We start from the raw sequence: 17,430 nt of genomic DNA, 5'->3' as shown, positions 1-17,430 counted from the left end.
TACAGGCACGAGGGTTTACCAATCCATTATATGCAAGTGCACTTAATTCCAAGAGTTAAAATAGTCTTTATGACCTGTGGTTTGTTGTCTCTTCATTCTTTCTTTGCCAGATTATTCTTGAAATGGATGGCTACACTTTCTTTATGTTTTAAGCGACCCAGCAAGTATGACCCGATACCACTGAGAGAATCACGAAAACAACCAATAGCTAAACATTTAAAACTCTTGAAAATTTCCTCTTTTGTACCTTTTCATCTTAACCACAGTATTGCTGGAGATTATTCTTTGTGCTTAATATTAGATATTTAGCCCCTCTTTGTTTGATAACCTAAATCTTCTTTTAAAAATCATTTTACTGGTATTTGAGAAAGAAGGAAAATTTTGGATTCTCTGCATTTTGAGATCTTTCCTAGAACTACAGTAAGTGTGCAGGAAATCAGGTTTTAATTTATTCACAAAGGCCAGTGTGACACAGTCAGACTAGACTTTTCCCTCTTTAGCTCTCATGGGTCCTGGAGGCGATGCTGTAGGGCACTGACTGTGACAGCCGGGGACACTGGGTCATGTGCACCCTGAGATTGTTTTCTGTCTGAGTTCCTCCCTTGCAGCTCCCAGGTGAAGAGAGTGCTGCTTCTGGCATTTCCCCTTTACTTGATGTAAAGAAGTATGGGGTCTAAAATGCTGCATTTCATGTAAAACTGTTTGATTAAAAATCTTGGTTGTTTCCTTTCTTTTATTTCCCTTTTAAATCCTTTTGACTTGCGGATAACCATAAAGGAAATGAGCAGAATAAAAGATGATGTGACACTATCATAGTTTGTAACTTTCATTAAAATACATTCAATTTAAGGGTCATAAACTATGCTACAAAATGATATTTGGGAGGAAAATAGCGTTTTTTCACAGCCTGGTGCTGACCTCTGTGGCTGACGGTCATTTTAGCAGAGTCACTGTATTGTCTGTCTACCTATCTCACCTGGAAAGATTTCAGTCTTTCTGGTCCCCTCCAACAGAACCAGATTTGGTTGGTTATGAAATTTGAGAATGGACCCATGGATGCTGGCTAGATTATAATGGACTTTTCATTTTTTTCTAGCTTGCTGCATGCCTCTCTCCAGGACTAACTGGTAAAATATTATTCTCTGGTCATTTTGAGCTTGAATTTAATTGTACATTGATGTGATCCATATTAAGAACTAATTTTAAGTTGAAAATCAAGGTGGTATGTATGAAAGAGAGTAGAATTTAAACCCAGGAGACCTAGTTTCTAATTCCATCTACCCTGTTTGCTGTCTGTATAACCATGGACACATCTTTTAAACTTCTTGAATATCAATTATCTTTTGAAAATAAGGATTCAATTGGTCTCCTACTTTCCACATAAAATTTTTGGATGGATCAAAAGATAATGTATGTAAATATGTTTAGTATAGAAATTATTATTAATAATTAGGAGATTATTGGAAATAATTGTTATTAATAATTAGTTAAAAGAATCCTTTAGACTATATGTAGAATGGAGCTTATATTTCATTGTACTTTAAAGAAAATGGTAAGAAGGAAGAAAATTATTTTATTTATTTATTTATTTTTTTAAAAAGATTTTTATTTATTTATTCATGAGAGACACAGAGAGAGAGAGAGAGGCAGAGACACAGGCAGAGGGAGAAGCAGGCTCCATGCAGGGAGCCCAATGTGGGACTTGATCCCTGGTCTCCAGGATCATGCCCTGGGCTGAAGGCAGCACTAAACCACTGAGCCACCCAGGCTGCCTGAAGAAAATTAAATACGATGACAAAATTATGGAAGAAAGATTTGGTGATAAAAATAACATTTTGGAGAACTTTGCTATATTATTTATTTATTTATATATAACACCACTAAATCACTAAATCTAAATAAGTTTCTGAACATAAATAAGCCTGCTTGCGCATATTCCTATTTATCACTTTTTAGTACAAGAATTGAAACAAGAGTAGAAGAAAGTTGGATTCAGAACATTAAAAACTTGTTCATTTACTTTGTTGTTTGTGGTTTAACTTATGCTGTTGTCCATTATGTTCATTGTGCCCTAAGTTATTACCAGAAAGATTCAAGAGAGCAAACTAAAGCTAATTTTAAAAATGCTTTGATTTGGGCTGAAAAATAACAGTGAATCAAAGGTAAATAATGTAAAAAAATATTCTAAAGATCTCTCTTTCATTGTTTGTAAAAATGATTAGCTCTTCTAAACACTCCATTAACTCGGGACGTCATGACTTTGGTGCCTGGAATACTGTTTGAGAATGGTGTAGAGTATTTATTTAGTTGTACTGTGCTCAGAATTATTTAATCAGCATCCCTGGACGTGGTGGTAAGAATACCAGTATTTTTTGCAAATGTCAGGATTTCCTTCTTTTCCAAGGCTGAATAATATTCCATTGTATGTACAACCCACTCTTAAAAACCCATTCATCTGGGGTTTCCCGGGTGGCTCAGTGGTTTAGCGCCTGCCTTCAGCCCAGGGTGTGATCCTGGGTTGCCAGGATCAAGTCCCACATCAGGCTCCCTGCATGGAGCCTGCTTCTCCCACGGCCTCTACCTCTCTCCCTGTATGTGTCTCTCAAGAATTCATAAATAAAATAAATAAAATCTTTAAAAAAAACCATTCATCTGAAGATGGGCACATATGGTGTGGCTGCACAACATAGTGTCTGTAGTTAACAATATTTTGTTAGATGCTTAAAAATTTTTTAAGAGGGTAAATCTTGTATTAAACATTCTTACCACAAACAAATAAAATCTAGAACTAGGAAACTTTTGGAAGTGACTGATATGTCTATTATTGTGCCTATGATTGATGGTGGTGGTAGTTTCAGGGATGTATACCTATGTCCAAGCTCATCAAATTACATACATTAAATATGTCCATTGTGTCCATTATACTCCCAACAAAGCTCCCCCCCCCCCAAGAATGCTAACATATGAAAATTAAACAAATATGCTGGGGACTCCTGGGTGGCTCAGTGGTTGAACATCTAACCTTCCACTCAAGTCGTGATCCCGGGGTCCTAGGATCAAGTCCTGCATCAGGCTCCCTCTGGGGAGCCTGCCTCTTCCTCTACTTGTGTCTCCGTCTCTCTCTGTCTGTGTCTCTCATGAATGGATGAATAAAAGCTTAAAAGAAAAAATAAACAAATATGCTGAATGGAGTCTTTGGCATATTAAAATTTGTTCTGCATTGACACAATCATCGCTTTGGTCTAAAACCTATGTAAGTGGGATCCCTGGGTGGCTCAGCGGTTTAGCACCTGCCTCTGGCCCAGGGTGTGATCCTAGAGTCCCGGGATCAAGTCCCACATCAGGTTCCCTACATGGAGCTTGCTTCTCCCTCTGCCTGTGTCTCTGCCTCTCTCTCTCTCTCTGTCTCTCATGAATCAATAAATAAATTCTTTAAAATAAATAAATAAATAAATAAATAAATAAATAAATAAATAAATAAAACCTATGTAAGTATGTGTACATGTGCTTCATTTTTATTCCCAGGTTCATGCAGCCTAGAAAGGCACTAAAGAGTAGTGTGGGGACTATTTATAAATAATTTAATGTCTCTAAGATACGTATTGCATTTAAAGCTTCATCATTTAAAGAAAAAGTTCATCATTTTAACTTGAATTTAAAATCAAGTGAATTAGCAGTAACATAAAAGGTGTGTTATAAATTAATTTTTATTATGTTAACTATTAAATATGTTAATGCTTAAATATGTTAACTATTTGGATTTGAGCGTACCTGATAATGGGGCAAGTTCACATAGATCACAATTTATCTTTAACAGAAGTGTAGAAAAATCTTGTACTTGGTCATATTCCGTTAAGAATATCCCAGGATAAAGAGTCTTCATGCTTCCAGGTAGGCTGCTCTCATTCCCTAAGGTAAATGTGTTACATCTTTGAAGCTTGACGTGGCCCTCTGACTGATGTCACTCCCCTCTCTTGCATTCATAGTTTTGTTCCCCGGGGCCCTGGTCAGTAGCAGCCTGCACATTGTGCTTCATGTCGGTCTGCTTGCAGGAGAACCCAGCCTGTACCTGTGTCCTGCTAGCATTCCTTGGGCCACCCCAGAGGCCTTTTTTTAGGCAGCTCCTGACCATCTGGGTGTGTCTCTGCCTGAAGGTGCTCTCTGGCTGTGGAAGCATGGTCAGCTCTTTTAGGTTCAGATAGAAAACCTGGGAGTTAATAGCCAGGAGCAGCTCCCAACCTAACGAGGATGGAAATGGAAGGAAACTGGTGGTCAAATATTCCAGCCTTCTCACATCTTGGAGAGAAAATTGTGTGGTAGGCACCCCCGTCTCTCCGGGGGGGGGGGGGGGTGTCCTCAAGGACATTTACCTACAGTTACCTACAACAGTAACATGTTCATATGACCAGTTATGAGCACTCTCTCTTTCATATCTTAACCTCCTAACTCGTTCACTGACTGCCTGGGCTTCTTACTCCCATTGTGAATTCCAGGCTCTGCTTTGGGGAATCCAAACTAAGACAAGATCTGAGACTTTGTAGTTCATTTTTCACGCCACTTGGTTTGTACACATTTATTTTGGTTTTGGTTATTTTCTCTCTCTCTCACCTTCCTTTTTTTGTTGTTGAAAGTTTAAATAATTTAAGTCATAAATAATATAAAACCCTGAAAAAATAATAGCATAGGACTCCACATACAGACTATGAAAATAGCACTCTGGGGCTGTAGGAGGACTGTTTTAATAATCCTCTCGCATCTGGTCCCAGTTCATATGTAGAGAATGTTTTGAAATTAGTTGCACTTCAAGAAAATCCACTGTGTCAACTATACTCAAATTTTAAAGACATTGTTTTTAAGATTTATTTATTTTAGACAGAGAGAAAGAGAGTGCGAGCAAGAGGAGAGGCAGTGGGCAAAGGAGAGAGTCTTAAGCAGACTCCTTGCTGAGTGGGGAGCCCAATGTGACTTGATGTCACGGCCCTGAGACCAGGACCTGAGCTAAAACCAAGAATTGGAGGCTTAACAGACTGCACCACCTAGGCTCCCCTAAAAAAAAGTTTTTGAAGAAAACCCATTGTAGAAGGGTCCATTTAGAACTGTCTAATCAAGAGGTGTGAGGGTGGCTCAGTTAGTTAAGCCTCTGACTCTTGATTTTGGCTCAGGTCATGATCTCAGGGTCGTGGGATCAAGCCCTGCCTCGGGCTCCACACTGGGCATGGGGCCTGCTTAGGATTCTCTCTCTCCCTTTCCCTCTGCCCCTCCCTGCCCCACTTATACACACACACTCTCTCTAAACATAAACTAATTTAAAAAATGAAAATAAAACTGTCTAATCAGGATACCAAAAACCAAGCACCCACTTCCTTTGCTGATTGCAATGAAATGTGTTCTTATTGTGAATATTTTTATAACTTTTGTTAGAAAGGGAGCTAAGATGTATAAAGGTAATAAGTTTTCATTTTATGTGCTATTACCCGTTTTCCTTGAATCATTTTTTAAAAGATTTTATTCATTTATTTATAAAGATTTGATTTGTTTGTTCATGAGAGACACAGAGAGAGAGAGAGGCAGAGACACAGGCAGAGGGAGAAGCAGGCTCCCTGGGGTGGTACCCAGGTGTCCCTCCCTCTATCATCGTAATTTAAATGACATCAAAAAAGTCTTGATTGTGTGAGTTAAAAGCAATATAATTTGGGAGTACTTGGGTGGCTCAGTTGGTTAGCAGATGACTCTTGGTTTTGGCTCAGGTCATGATCTTGGGGTCTTGGGATCAAGTCCCACATTGGGCTCTGTGCTCAGCAGGGAATCTGCTTGAGGATTCTCTCTCTCCCTCTCCCTCTACCCTCTCTCCTTCTCTAAAATAAATAAATAAATTTTGAAAAATAAAAAAAGAAATACAATTTGGCAACAAGCCATTGAATTTAATAAGAAAAGGCATAACTATTCAATTAAAATATTTAAATTTTTTAAATCATGCATTTATTTCAAGGTGATGGAAATGCATTAAAAATTTTACTATCATATAAGGTATCATAACTGAGTTATTGATTCTAAAGGGGGTTTAGGAAAGAAGGGAGAAGCTGTTGGTTATCTTCCTGGTCTTCTACAACCTCTGGTTTTGTTGATTTTAAATTTAAGTTAAGTTCACATAACATAAAATTAGCCATTTTAAATGTACATCCAGTGGCATTTAGTACACTTACAATGGTGTGCACATCATCACCTATGTCTAGGTCCGAAATGTTCCCATCTCCTCCTAAGAAAGCCATACCATTAAGCAGTCACTCCCTGTGGCCCCCTTTCCCAGACCCTGGTAACTGCCAGGCTGCTTTCTGTCTAGGCGTTTACCAATTCTGGATATTTCATATGAGTAGAATCACACAATACGTGATCTTGCGTGTCTGGCTTCTTTCACGTAGCAAAATGTTTTTGAGGTTCCACTATGTTGTAGCAGGTATCAACACTTCATTCTTGCAATTTTGCTATTGGACGTGTACGCCACAATTCACGCATTCATTCGTCTGTTGGTGGCATTTAGGTTGTTCCTACCTTCACGCTATTGCGATGAGGGCTGCAATGAACATAGGTGTGTAAGTATTTGCGTATGGTTTCAATTCCGTGGGGATAGGTCTAGAAGGGCAATGTCTGGGTCACAGACATTGGGGTAATTGGGGTAATTTTATGTTTAGCCTTTTGAGGAACTGCCAGCTTTCCACAGCAGCAGTATCATTTTATGTTCCTACTAGAAATGTATGAAGGTGCTAAGTTCTCCATATGCTCCCCACCCCTGTTCTTTTCTTTTTTCTTTTTGTTAATTTATAGCATCTTAGTGCATATAAAGTAGTATCTCATCGTGGTTTTGGTTTGCATTTCCCTAATGACTAATGATGTTGAAGATCTTTCTATGTGCTTTGTTGGTCACTATATACATTTGGAGAGATTCTCAATTCTCCTGCCTATTTTTAAATTGGGTTATTTATCTTTTTGTTGTTTCATTGTAAGAGTTCTTTATATTTCTGGACACTAGATATATAAAGAGCTTTATATATTCTGGACATTATCAGATATATGGTCTGAAAATGTTTTCTCCCGTTTGATATGTTGTCTTTTCACTTTTTTGATTATGTCCTTTGATGCACAAAAGTCTTTAATTTTGGTCAAGTTCAGTTTATTATTTTTTTCTTTTGTTGCTTGTGCTTTTGGTTTCATATATAAGAATCTAGTGTCAAATCCTAAAGATTTGGGTCCTAAAGATTTACCTCTATGTTTTCCTCTAAGAGTTTCCTATTAGTAGTTCTTGTGTTTAGGTTACTAATGCATTTTGAGTTAATGTTTATGTTTTTCAGCTTTATTGAGGTTTAACTAACAAAAATTGTATACATTTAAGATGTTCAACTTAATGTTCTGATAACACATACACACTGTGAAATGATTGCCACAACCCGGGTAACAAACATATCCATCAGTTCACATAGGCACTATTTTCTTCCTTTTTAAAAGGTTTAAAAGACCTATTTTTTAAGAGCATTTTTAAGTTTTAAATAAAGCAAAATTAAGATGAAGATATAGGGATTTCCTATGTATGCCCTATTCCCACACATGCATAATCTCCTCATTATCAACAATTTCTTTTTTTCTTTTTTTTAATTTTTATTTATTTATGAGAGAGAGAGAGAGAGAGAGAGAGAGAGAGAGGCAGAGACATAGGCAAAGGGAGAAGCAGGCTCCATGCAGGGAGCCCGACGTGGGATTCGATCCCGGGTCTCCAGGATCGCACCCTGGGCCAAAGGCAGGCGCTAAACCGCTGCGCCACCCAGGGATCCCCTATCAACAATTTCTACATCAAAGCAGTGCATTTGTTGTAATTGATGAACCTACACTGACACATAATAGTTACCCGAAGCCTGTGGCTTACATTAGGGTTCACTCTTGGTGTTGTATGCTCTATGGGTTTGAACAAATGTATAATGACATGTATCTCTCATTATAGTATCATACAGAGTTTTTTCAGTGCCCTAAAAAAAAAAAATCTATGCTCTACTTACATGTTTCTACCTCCCCTCAAAACCCTGACATCTACTGATTTTTTACTCTCTCTATAGTTTTGCCTTTTCCAGAATGCTGTATAGTTGGAATCATACAGTGTATAGCCTTTTTGGATTGGCTTCTTTCACTTAATAACATGCATTTAAGGTTCTTCTCTGTCTTTTCCTGGCTTAATAGTTCATGATATATGTACATTGATATATGTATACATTGTGAAATAATCACTACAATCAGGCTAATTAACATATTCATTACCTCACACAGTTACTATTTCCTTCCTTTCTTCCTGCCTTTCTGCCTTCCTGCCTTCCTTCCTTTCTGTTGTGAGAATGCTTTGGATCTACCCTCTTAGCAAGTTTCAAGTATATAATACTGTATCATTAACTATAATCACCATGTTGTACATTAAATCTCATAACTTACTCACTTTGCATAACTGAAATGTCCAACTTCATTCCTTTGCATATGGCTATTCAATTGTCTCAGCACCATTTATTGAAGAGATTATTCATTCCCCATTGAATGATCTTGCGCCCTTCTCAAAAATCAGTTGGCCGTAAATGTACAGGTTTGTCATGCCAAGAAGCATGGGCTGACTCTTGCTCTTGGAATTGCAGGCTATAGAGGAAGGGTATCACATCTGACTAGCTCAGGGACTTCTGGATACTTTCTAGCTTAGTAGAGGCCAAAGTGGTGGCCTCATCAAAAAGGAAGGGTGTTCCTTCTCCGTCAGCTTCAGAGGCAGGATCAAGGCCTTGTACTGGCCTAATTCTGTATGCTGATCGGAATTTTCTCAAAGCTGTCTCAGAAACAGAGATTTTGATGGATGGTGTTTTTCCAAAGCTCCAGGGCCATCCATAAAGGAAGAAATGTTGTCAAGTGAGACTGTAGGTCTCACTGGAATTTTTTCAGTTGATTCCATCTCTTTACTCTTTATAGGTCTATTCAGATTTTCTGTTTCTTCTTATGTCAGTTTTGGTAATTTATCTATTTCTAGGAACTCTTCTATTTCATCTAGGTTATCTATTTTGTTGGTGAGCTGTTGTTCATAGCATTCTCTTATAATCCTTTTTATTTTTGTAGGATTGTAGTAATGTCTTCACTTTCACTTCTGATTTTGGTTATTTGCATGTTCTCTCTTTTCTCTTAGTCTAGCTAAGGATGGGTCAGTTTTGTTAATCTTTTCAAAGAGCCAACTTTTGATTTTGTCAATTCTGTCTATTGTTCTGTTTGCTATTTCATTTATCTCTGTACAAATCTTTGTTTTTTCCTTTCTTCTGCTAGTTTGGGGTTTAATTAACTCTTCTTTTTCTAGTTCCTTATTGTGTAAGGTTATGTTGTTGGTGTGAGATATTTCTTCCTTTTTTCCCCCAAAGATTTATTTATTTATTTGAGAGAGAGAGAGAGGGAGAGAGAGAGACAGCAGGGGGAGGGACAGAGAGAGAGGGAGAGAGAAATTTTAGCAGATACCTTGCTCAGAGCAGACATGGGGTTGGATTTCATGACTCTGAGATCAGGACCTGATGCGAAACCAAGAGTCAGATGCTCGATTGATTGTGCCACAGTGGGGTCCCTGTTTCTCCTTTTTAAATGTTCAGCTAATGTTTTCCTCTGAGCACTGCTTTTACTGCCACCATAAGTTTCAGAATGCTACATTTTCAATTGTGGGGGAAGGCAGGAAGAAAGAGTATGAATTCATCTTGGGATATTTTAAGTTGAGGTACCTGGGAGACATTAAAGTAGAGGTGCTGAATAGGGAAATGTATTCATACCTAGAATTCAGGAAAAGCGAGGTATGGACTCCAGATACAAATTTGAGACTAATTTGCATATAGTTAGAGGTCATATAGGCTCAGAATTATTAAACCTATATGCATAGCTGAGAGGTAGAAAGTATATACAAGAAGAGAAAAGTCCCTTAATGCCAACATTTGAAAATTGGTTTGGGTAGAAATCAGCAAAAGAAGTTGGAAAAGAGATATCAGAGAACTGAGAGTGATGTTGGGAGCAAAAAAAAAAAAAGTGCATTTCAGGTAAGAAGTAGAACGATGTAACAACAGGTGCACTGGGTTTGGTGATCTGGGGTAAACAGCAATCTCAGAGGTGAGTTAGGTGGAACGATGGGAAATGTGACCAGATTGAATGATTGGAGATTCTGAGGTAGGCATTGGATTGAGAAGTTTAAGTGCAAAGGACAGGAGAGGCATAAGGTGGCAGCTGAATCATAACATAAAGTTGAAGGAAAAGTGTTGTTGTTTTTAATGGAAAAAGTTTAGATGTTGATAGGAAGAAACCATATAAAAGGAGGCAAAGAGGTTCAAGGGGACAAGGGACAGTCAAGATTCTGTCATTCCTGGAAAACTATTAATTATTTATTTCCCTGATGGATTGTTTGAGCCTTCTGTGCATATGTGTTTTAGTTCTTTAGTGACATGACAGGTCATTCTCCTGTTTGGCTTCCCATGCTTTCAATCCCCAAACTCACCCTCTGCTGGACACACATGCTGGAGACGTGCTGGAGGACACTGAGGTATACAGACGCACACACATTCTCTGCCGGTGATCGTACACAACTGATAACTTCATAAGCATTGGCTTTTTGCTTGATAGGCAAAATATTTCAACGCTAGTGACCTGGGAAAGACATTTCTCAGGGATCCTGCCAATAGCTTTCTCTGCTATTATAATAGAAAATGATAAACCACGATCTCATTTTCTCATTAGTATTCAGCAGCAATAGATGAATACTAAATCCTCACTGAATAATTTAGCTCGAAATGTTTACCCTTTGATGTACAAGTACAACATAACTGGAAAACACCATGTCCTGAATCTATTCTCAGAAGCTACTATTTTAGTATATTCGACACTTTAAATGCCAGATTAGACTGAGAAACAAAACACAAAAAGCTTCAAAGGGAGTTTCAAATTCCTCTTGGTGCCTGCAGGTTCCCTACTCCGCCTCCCAGGCCCACCCCATCTCCAGTTTGCAGTTGCTATCGAAAGTCTAACTGAGGATTCCTGAGCTGCTGTTTTTGTTTTTTATCACGGTCTCTGATATTTGCGGTTTTCAAAAAGATTTTATTTCTTTATTTTAGATAGAGAGACGGAAGAGCAGAGGGAGAGAGAGAGAGAGAATCTCAGGGAGACTCTGCACTGAACACGGAGCCTGACATGGGACCCAATCCCACAACCCCGGGATCATGACCTGAGCCAAAACCAGGAGTCAGACACTTAACCAACTGTGCCATGCAGGGGCCCCAAGGAGTTTTTTTTTTTTTTCTAACTCCAGCTACATTTTTGAGATCCTGTAATTGAGCACTAGGATTCACCACCAAGGAGACACTGATAGACATGTTGCGATTAGTAGGAATAGAATGAACAAAAACAGATCCGGCTTTGAATCTTGCCTCTGCCATTTAAAAACTCCAACTTGGACAAAATACTTGCCTGAGCCTCCATGTCCTTGTTTTTAAGGTGAGAAAAGGTTTCTGTACCTTAACTACTTAAGGTAGTTACTATTTATTGTCAAGGTTAAAAATCAGTGGCCTGGTGCACAGTGAGCCCTCAGTGACGAGATGCGTCTGACCAGGCACTGAGCACTGTTCCTTTCACCTTGCTCCCTCCTTGACCTTCATCAGGAAAATTATGTGATTTCAGTTCCCTCTCCTCCCTCCTGGATTTCTCATTTGGGAATTGATGCTCAAAACTGTGATGTGCCGGTGGAAGGTCCTGGACCATTTTTCCTGTTCTTCTGTATAGTGATAAATGGAACATATTATTGAAATAAACTGACTATTATTATAGCAACTTTACTTGGCAGCTGATCTAATTCTATTCTTTCATGTCTTAGAAGGTAACATTTATTAATATTTAACATTTATTTATGTGCCTACCTGGTGGTGTGTGCTGTACAGATAATGCAAACAATGCCCACTTTCTGGGCTTCAGGAACTCGTTCTCTCCGATGATGGACAGCTGGCTCTATTCATGCCCTTGAAGGGTAAACAGTAGAGAACAGTTGTGCGCTGGCAGGGGGTGCCACTGTCTGAGCCCGCGTGCCGTCCAGCCCTGTCCTATATATATGCTCAGTCTGTTTCATGCACACATTTGAGATTCCGAGAGGTCTGCATGGAAGCATTTGGTCAGCCCACGATGCGGTTGATGGCCTGCAGGCTTTCGCCCAGGCTACGGACACAGGGGCAGATGCCGTGTTAAGTTTTCTCCCGCCTGTGATTCCTAAGGGCCATAGCGCTAGGGGGCTGTAAGGGAGGGATCCTGCTTGGGTCCTGGAACCAGGCTGTCCCCAAAAAGCAACTCACGAGGAGGTGGAAAAGGTAGAAGTCAGGGTTGAGGCCTCTTAGGGACTTGGGGGAGACGAGCCTGACTCCTAAGAGCCTGGCTGCAGCCGCAGGCCGAGAGCGAGGGAGAGCTTGTTGCCTAGCAACATGACACCAGCTAATAAAGGGGACTCACAGGCTTTTTATTTTCCTAGACTGCAGGTAATTTTTCCAGGGGGACTTTGGAGAGTGTTTTCCTGTATCTTTTCTTTTTTTTTTTTTTCTGGAGTCTTTCATTTTCTCTGCATGTCAATTAGAGAACAAAATTTAGTGAGTTCTCCCTGTGTGCAGAGTGATCTCTCCTTTGGGGGTTCTGTTCCTTCAACAGTGTGCGTGTAGATACTATATTTAAAACTGAAAGCTCAGGAGTAAGTCAGCGAGCAGCACTTAATGCAAAGTAGCAGTGGCGGCTGCATACATTTCTGAAATAAGAAGGCAGATGGAAGCCAGCGGCTGGGACGGGAGACAGAGTGGTCAATGAAACATCAGCTAAGTCCCAAAAGACTATCGTACCAAAGAGGGGTGGCGTCCTGTACGCAGGAAACATTTCTCAGTCCTCGGTGTCACTACCGTGCAGCTGCCCAAGCCGCCCGACGGCAGGCTGGGAGAGCTGCCGCACGTCCCCCGAGCTGGCCGTGCCCCCCACCCAGGAGCCACCCGAGGGGCGGTCCACAGGCAGCAGGAATCAGCCCGCGGTAGGTGCAGACATCAGGAGAAAGCCCTTGCCTCCTCCCATTCTTAGCAATTTGACAAAGTAATGTTATGTTTGCTGAACCTCATAGGTAACACAATCAGGCTTTATATTTTCGCATCTTTTTGTTTTATAAAAATTCATCTTTATTGTATTTAAGCAAAAGTGTTGGTCCGCTGTTGACCGGAAATGAGAAACAAAGAAAGAAAAAAAAACGGGCCCTTCGACACAGAGAAGTGTCTGAAAAGCACTGCTCTAAATGAGGGGTCAACACGCTTTTTTGGTAAAGGCCTGGCACTAAATCTTTTAGGATCGGTGGGCTGTAGGTCTCTGTCGTAACTAGTAACCAGCTGTTGAAGGGCTCAGACTTAACCGAATCACAGTCTCCGGCAGGGGTGGCAAGGACGCTGGCATCTTTCACAAATGACAGGATTTTCTTCTTTTTGCCAAGTTTTGTCAGGGTCCCTGCAAGGACAAGAACGGAGACGGCACCTCGCTTATACAACAGGCTGCGTTGACTGTTTTAGTGTCGGCCTGCTGATGGACAGTTGCATAAAGGGCAAGAGACAGGATAAGACTTTCCATCACTTAGTGAGGTTGTGGGGGGTGGGAGATCCGTGCTCTGTCCACCTCGGATTTCCCAAACCTAACGTGGCCAGTTGGCCCGATTGGCTTCAGACGCGTCGTCACGTAAAGAAATGTTGTTGCCTTTACAGCACAGGGCTCCGTGGCGAGGAGGGAAGTAGGAGGAAGCCACCTGAGATGTAAGGAGAGGAGCTCTCCCCACCCCATGAGATCGTGGAGGAGAAGAGCATCCTGTGCCACCGAGACGGCCGCGCTCAGAAGGCCGGGGATAGGGCGGCGGGGCCTTCTGCTGACGACGTGCACGTAGAAGGGGACCCTTCGTGGCTGGCAATTACAGAACACAACTTTATCTAGTATGGAAAGAGGGGTGCTTCCCCAGGACTGAAAATGGAAAAATTGGCAGATCTGAGCAAGACGGGTTCCCTCGGGGAGACAGGAACGAGACGGGAAAGGTAGAGCACGGCCGAACCCATTGGGACCCAGTGTCTCAAGGCCACTGGGAGGCTCAGGGCGCGTCTCTGAGAATGAAGCCAAAGCGAGGAGGCGCCGCTGCCCTGGGAGCACCTGCCCTGAAGGAGGACTGTAGTGAGGATGGGCCTCCACCCCGCATCCCAAGCCTGGAGGGCCCGTCCCTTTAGGACACACTCTCTGAACTCTTCCTTATATTTGTAGCAGGGGATGACTCGGAGCCACCTTAGCCATGGAGTCAAGGTGACCTGGGAAGACAGAGCAAGGCGTCCCCATGGAGCCAGGGGGAGGCTGTCAGACTCAGCAGCCTTCTTGAGGCCGGCGGGTAACCTGAATGAATGAATGATGGTGTAGGCCCGAAAGTTTGGGCTCAGTGCTGCAGGCGTGCCGGGTCCCCTAGGCTAACTTGGTCTGAGACAATGAGACCCTCCGTCTGCAGAGATTCTCAAGGTCCTGGAGAATCTTCTAGCACAGCAGCACCGGTTCTCAGGGGTGACACCATGTGGCAGAGAGAAGAAAAAGCAGCCTGGACTGAGGTCTCCAGGGTTCCCCCCACTTCCACGGGAGACTTGCACTGACCTGTCCTTGCCGCGCCTATCACTGTGCGGCCTTTGACACTTCAAGCGACAGAAACACACAGCCCTGCAGAGTGACATGGCTGATGATAAGGCGGACAGGACATTTCGTTATGACTTAGAACATAAAAAAGATGTGATCATCCCGGCCTCCTTCATTTGCGAGAGTTCATGGTTTGTTATGGGAATCGAATGAATAGCAGATTTTTTTTGAAAAGAACAAAATAGAATAATAACAATATTCATAAAGGTATTACAGGCAGGACACATCACAACGATTATCATAGGCTGGCGATTTGCTGTCGGATAAATTCAGTGCCCTTGGCAGCTGTCGTCCTCCTCCTTGCCTCACTCTGTGCCTCTTAAGTTTGTATTTCTGGAGGGCTGTTGTTCTCCCGAAAGATATGTGCCACCCCTAACCTCCCAGGACCTGTGATTGGGACTTTACACGGGAAAAGGGTCTCGGCACCTGCAATCAAGTTAAGATGAGGGCCTTAGAGTAGGACTGAATCCAATAGAACTGATTTTATGAGAAGAGAAGAGACGCAGAGAGAAACACACGTGGGACAGTGTGTGACACTGAAGCAAACATCGGGGCTATGCTGCATAAGCCTAGGAATGCCCGAGCCACCAGGAGCTGGAAAAATCGAGAAAGATCCTCCCCTAGAGAAGTCACAGGAAGCGTGGTCCCACCAATAACTTGATTTCAGACTTCTGGACTCCAGAACTGTGAAAGAATGCATTTCTGTTGTTTTAAACCATCAAGTTTTAGTGCTTTGTTACAGCAGCCTTAGAAAATTAGTACAAAAAGTAAAACATTTTTTAATGTCTAATGAGAATTTTTATAATTTCTAATTTTTTTTAAAGATTTTATTTATTTATTCGTGAGAGAGAGAGAGAGAGGCAGAGACCCAGGCAGAGGGAGAAGCAGGCTCCATGCAGGGACCCCGACGCGGGACTCACTGGGTGATAGTGCCAAGAAGACACAGACAACGTACTGATAGATGTAAAAATATAGACTTTGTCCTGTAGGTGGAAGGTGACCAATGAGCTTACTGGGGGCTGGAATCTCGTTGCAGAAAGTACGTATGGCAGCTCCCGGGAGAGCTGCAGGAGCCCAGCACATGGGACTCTTTTCGAGCCTTTAAGGGGAATAGGAATGGGACATTGTTCAATTCCTGCCTCCTTACGACTCTCCTCTTCTTCCTGCCTCCTGCCTCTTCCCAGTTTTCCCCCTTGTCTTTCCCTTCCTCCTTATCCCAGTAACCTCTAAAAAGATTCCTCCCGCTTTCCAGTGTCTTCAGTGGAGTACTGAAATGCGAAAGCTCATTGAGATGTCTTGCTAGCTGACAGATGGCCGAGTATCTCCTAGAAACCTATGCTGGGACTCTGACCTTGGGGACTGCAGAGTAAGCGGACAGAAAGTCCCCAAGACCCCGTGATTCTCCGGGGCTTCAGCTCAGAAGCTGAATCCCTGGTTGTTTCTCAAGGTTAGTCAATGAATGTACTAGGTGCCTGGTTTCTTTTCCCACAGACGGGCCTAGTGACGCGCCTAGATGCCCTTCAAAGAAAGGGGGCTGAGAAGGTGGTCGGTGCCCACCTTGTTCTTCATGAGAAGGGGACTAGAGGCAGGTCAATGGAAGGAACGTGGAGCGTCCGGGAAAGAAGCATAAAGTAACTCCTGACAAGAACCGGAGCAATTAGAAATGAGAAGAGGAAACGCTTACCGACACCTAACATGTTACTCAACTTCCCTATCTCAACAGCAAAAGTAAAATCACTGTAATGCCTGGATGTTCACCACTCTGTGTCTTTTCGGTGACCAGTTAGGGGAGATTCTGGATCTACAATTAAAATCGTAAAGTGAGTACATTCTCATTCGGAGCCTTGGGTCATAGACCAACCTGCGCCAATTTGGCCACTCGCCACTGGGACGCAGCAGCAGAACCTAACCTCGGAGATGGCGAAGTCTACAAACTTCTGCTTCCACGCCTGCAAAGGGAATGTCAAACCAAAGCAAGTTTCAGAACAAACGTGCCCCGGCGCAAAGATTTATGAGTAAGCGGACACCAAAGCATTAACTATGCTGGCCAGTTCCGGGCCTCAGTCCTTTAATGCATCCTCAGGTAGTTTGCATGAACCGTTTGTTCAAGACAGATGTGATACCATTCTAGAAGGATCTAGCTAGCCTTTCGGTCAGAATTTAGGTCCAGGAACTTGAATGCGATCTGCAGTTTCCTTAAGTGGTGAGACTCGGCACCAAATTGAAATCCTCGCCTCAGGCGTTCGTGGAGTTTACACAAGGAAGTGCTCGTATGACATTTCATGCCAGTTCCTAAAGCTCGGACACATTCAGTTTTCCAGTTAGAAATCATTCCTGGTATCCTTCAGGCCGTTGAGAACCTTCTAGTGAAGACTCGGGAATGAAGTGTTGAAGTCTTTAGAGGCCGCCTCTGGATCTGATGAGAGCTTTTCTGATGCCGACAACCATCCTGGAGGTATGTATGGCTGAGGAGAGGCCTTAGCACGCCCCTAACTTACCCCCCATCCCCGGGGTGTACGTAAAATCAACTTATATATGTATACATCACACTGTTTGAATTATTTTATTTTATTTATTTTTAAAGATCTTATTTATTTGAGAGAAGGGGAGAGAGAGAGAGAGAGAGAGAGAGAGAGAGAGAGAGAGAGAGAGATGGAGGAGCATGAGGGTGGGGAGGGGCAG

General features: G+C 42.0%; 1 pseudogene; it reads right to left on the bottom strand.

The window, feature by feature from the left end:
* The window catches only part of LOC129502823 (uncharacterized), a 34,366-nt pseudogene extending 17,286 nt beyond the window's left edge, over positions 1-17,080 (bottom strand).
* Positions 17,081-17,430: the final 350 nt, after the last annotated feature.

This window comes from Nyctereutes procyonoides, unplaced genomic scaffold, assembly GCF_905146905.1.
Source record: "Nyctereutes procyonoides isolate TBG_1078 unplaced genomic scaffold, NYPRO_anot_genome, whole genome shotgun sequence".
Classification (NCBI taxonomy): domain Eukaryota; kingdom Metazoa; phylum Chordata; class Mammalia; order Carnivora; family Canidae; genus Nyctereutes; species Nyctereutes procyonoides.
The sequence above is the reverse complement of the archived record's forward strand: the minus strand, read 5'-3'. Positions and strand labels throughout refer to the sequence as shown.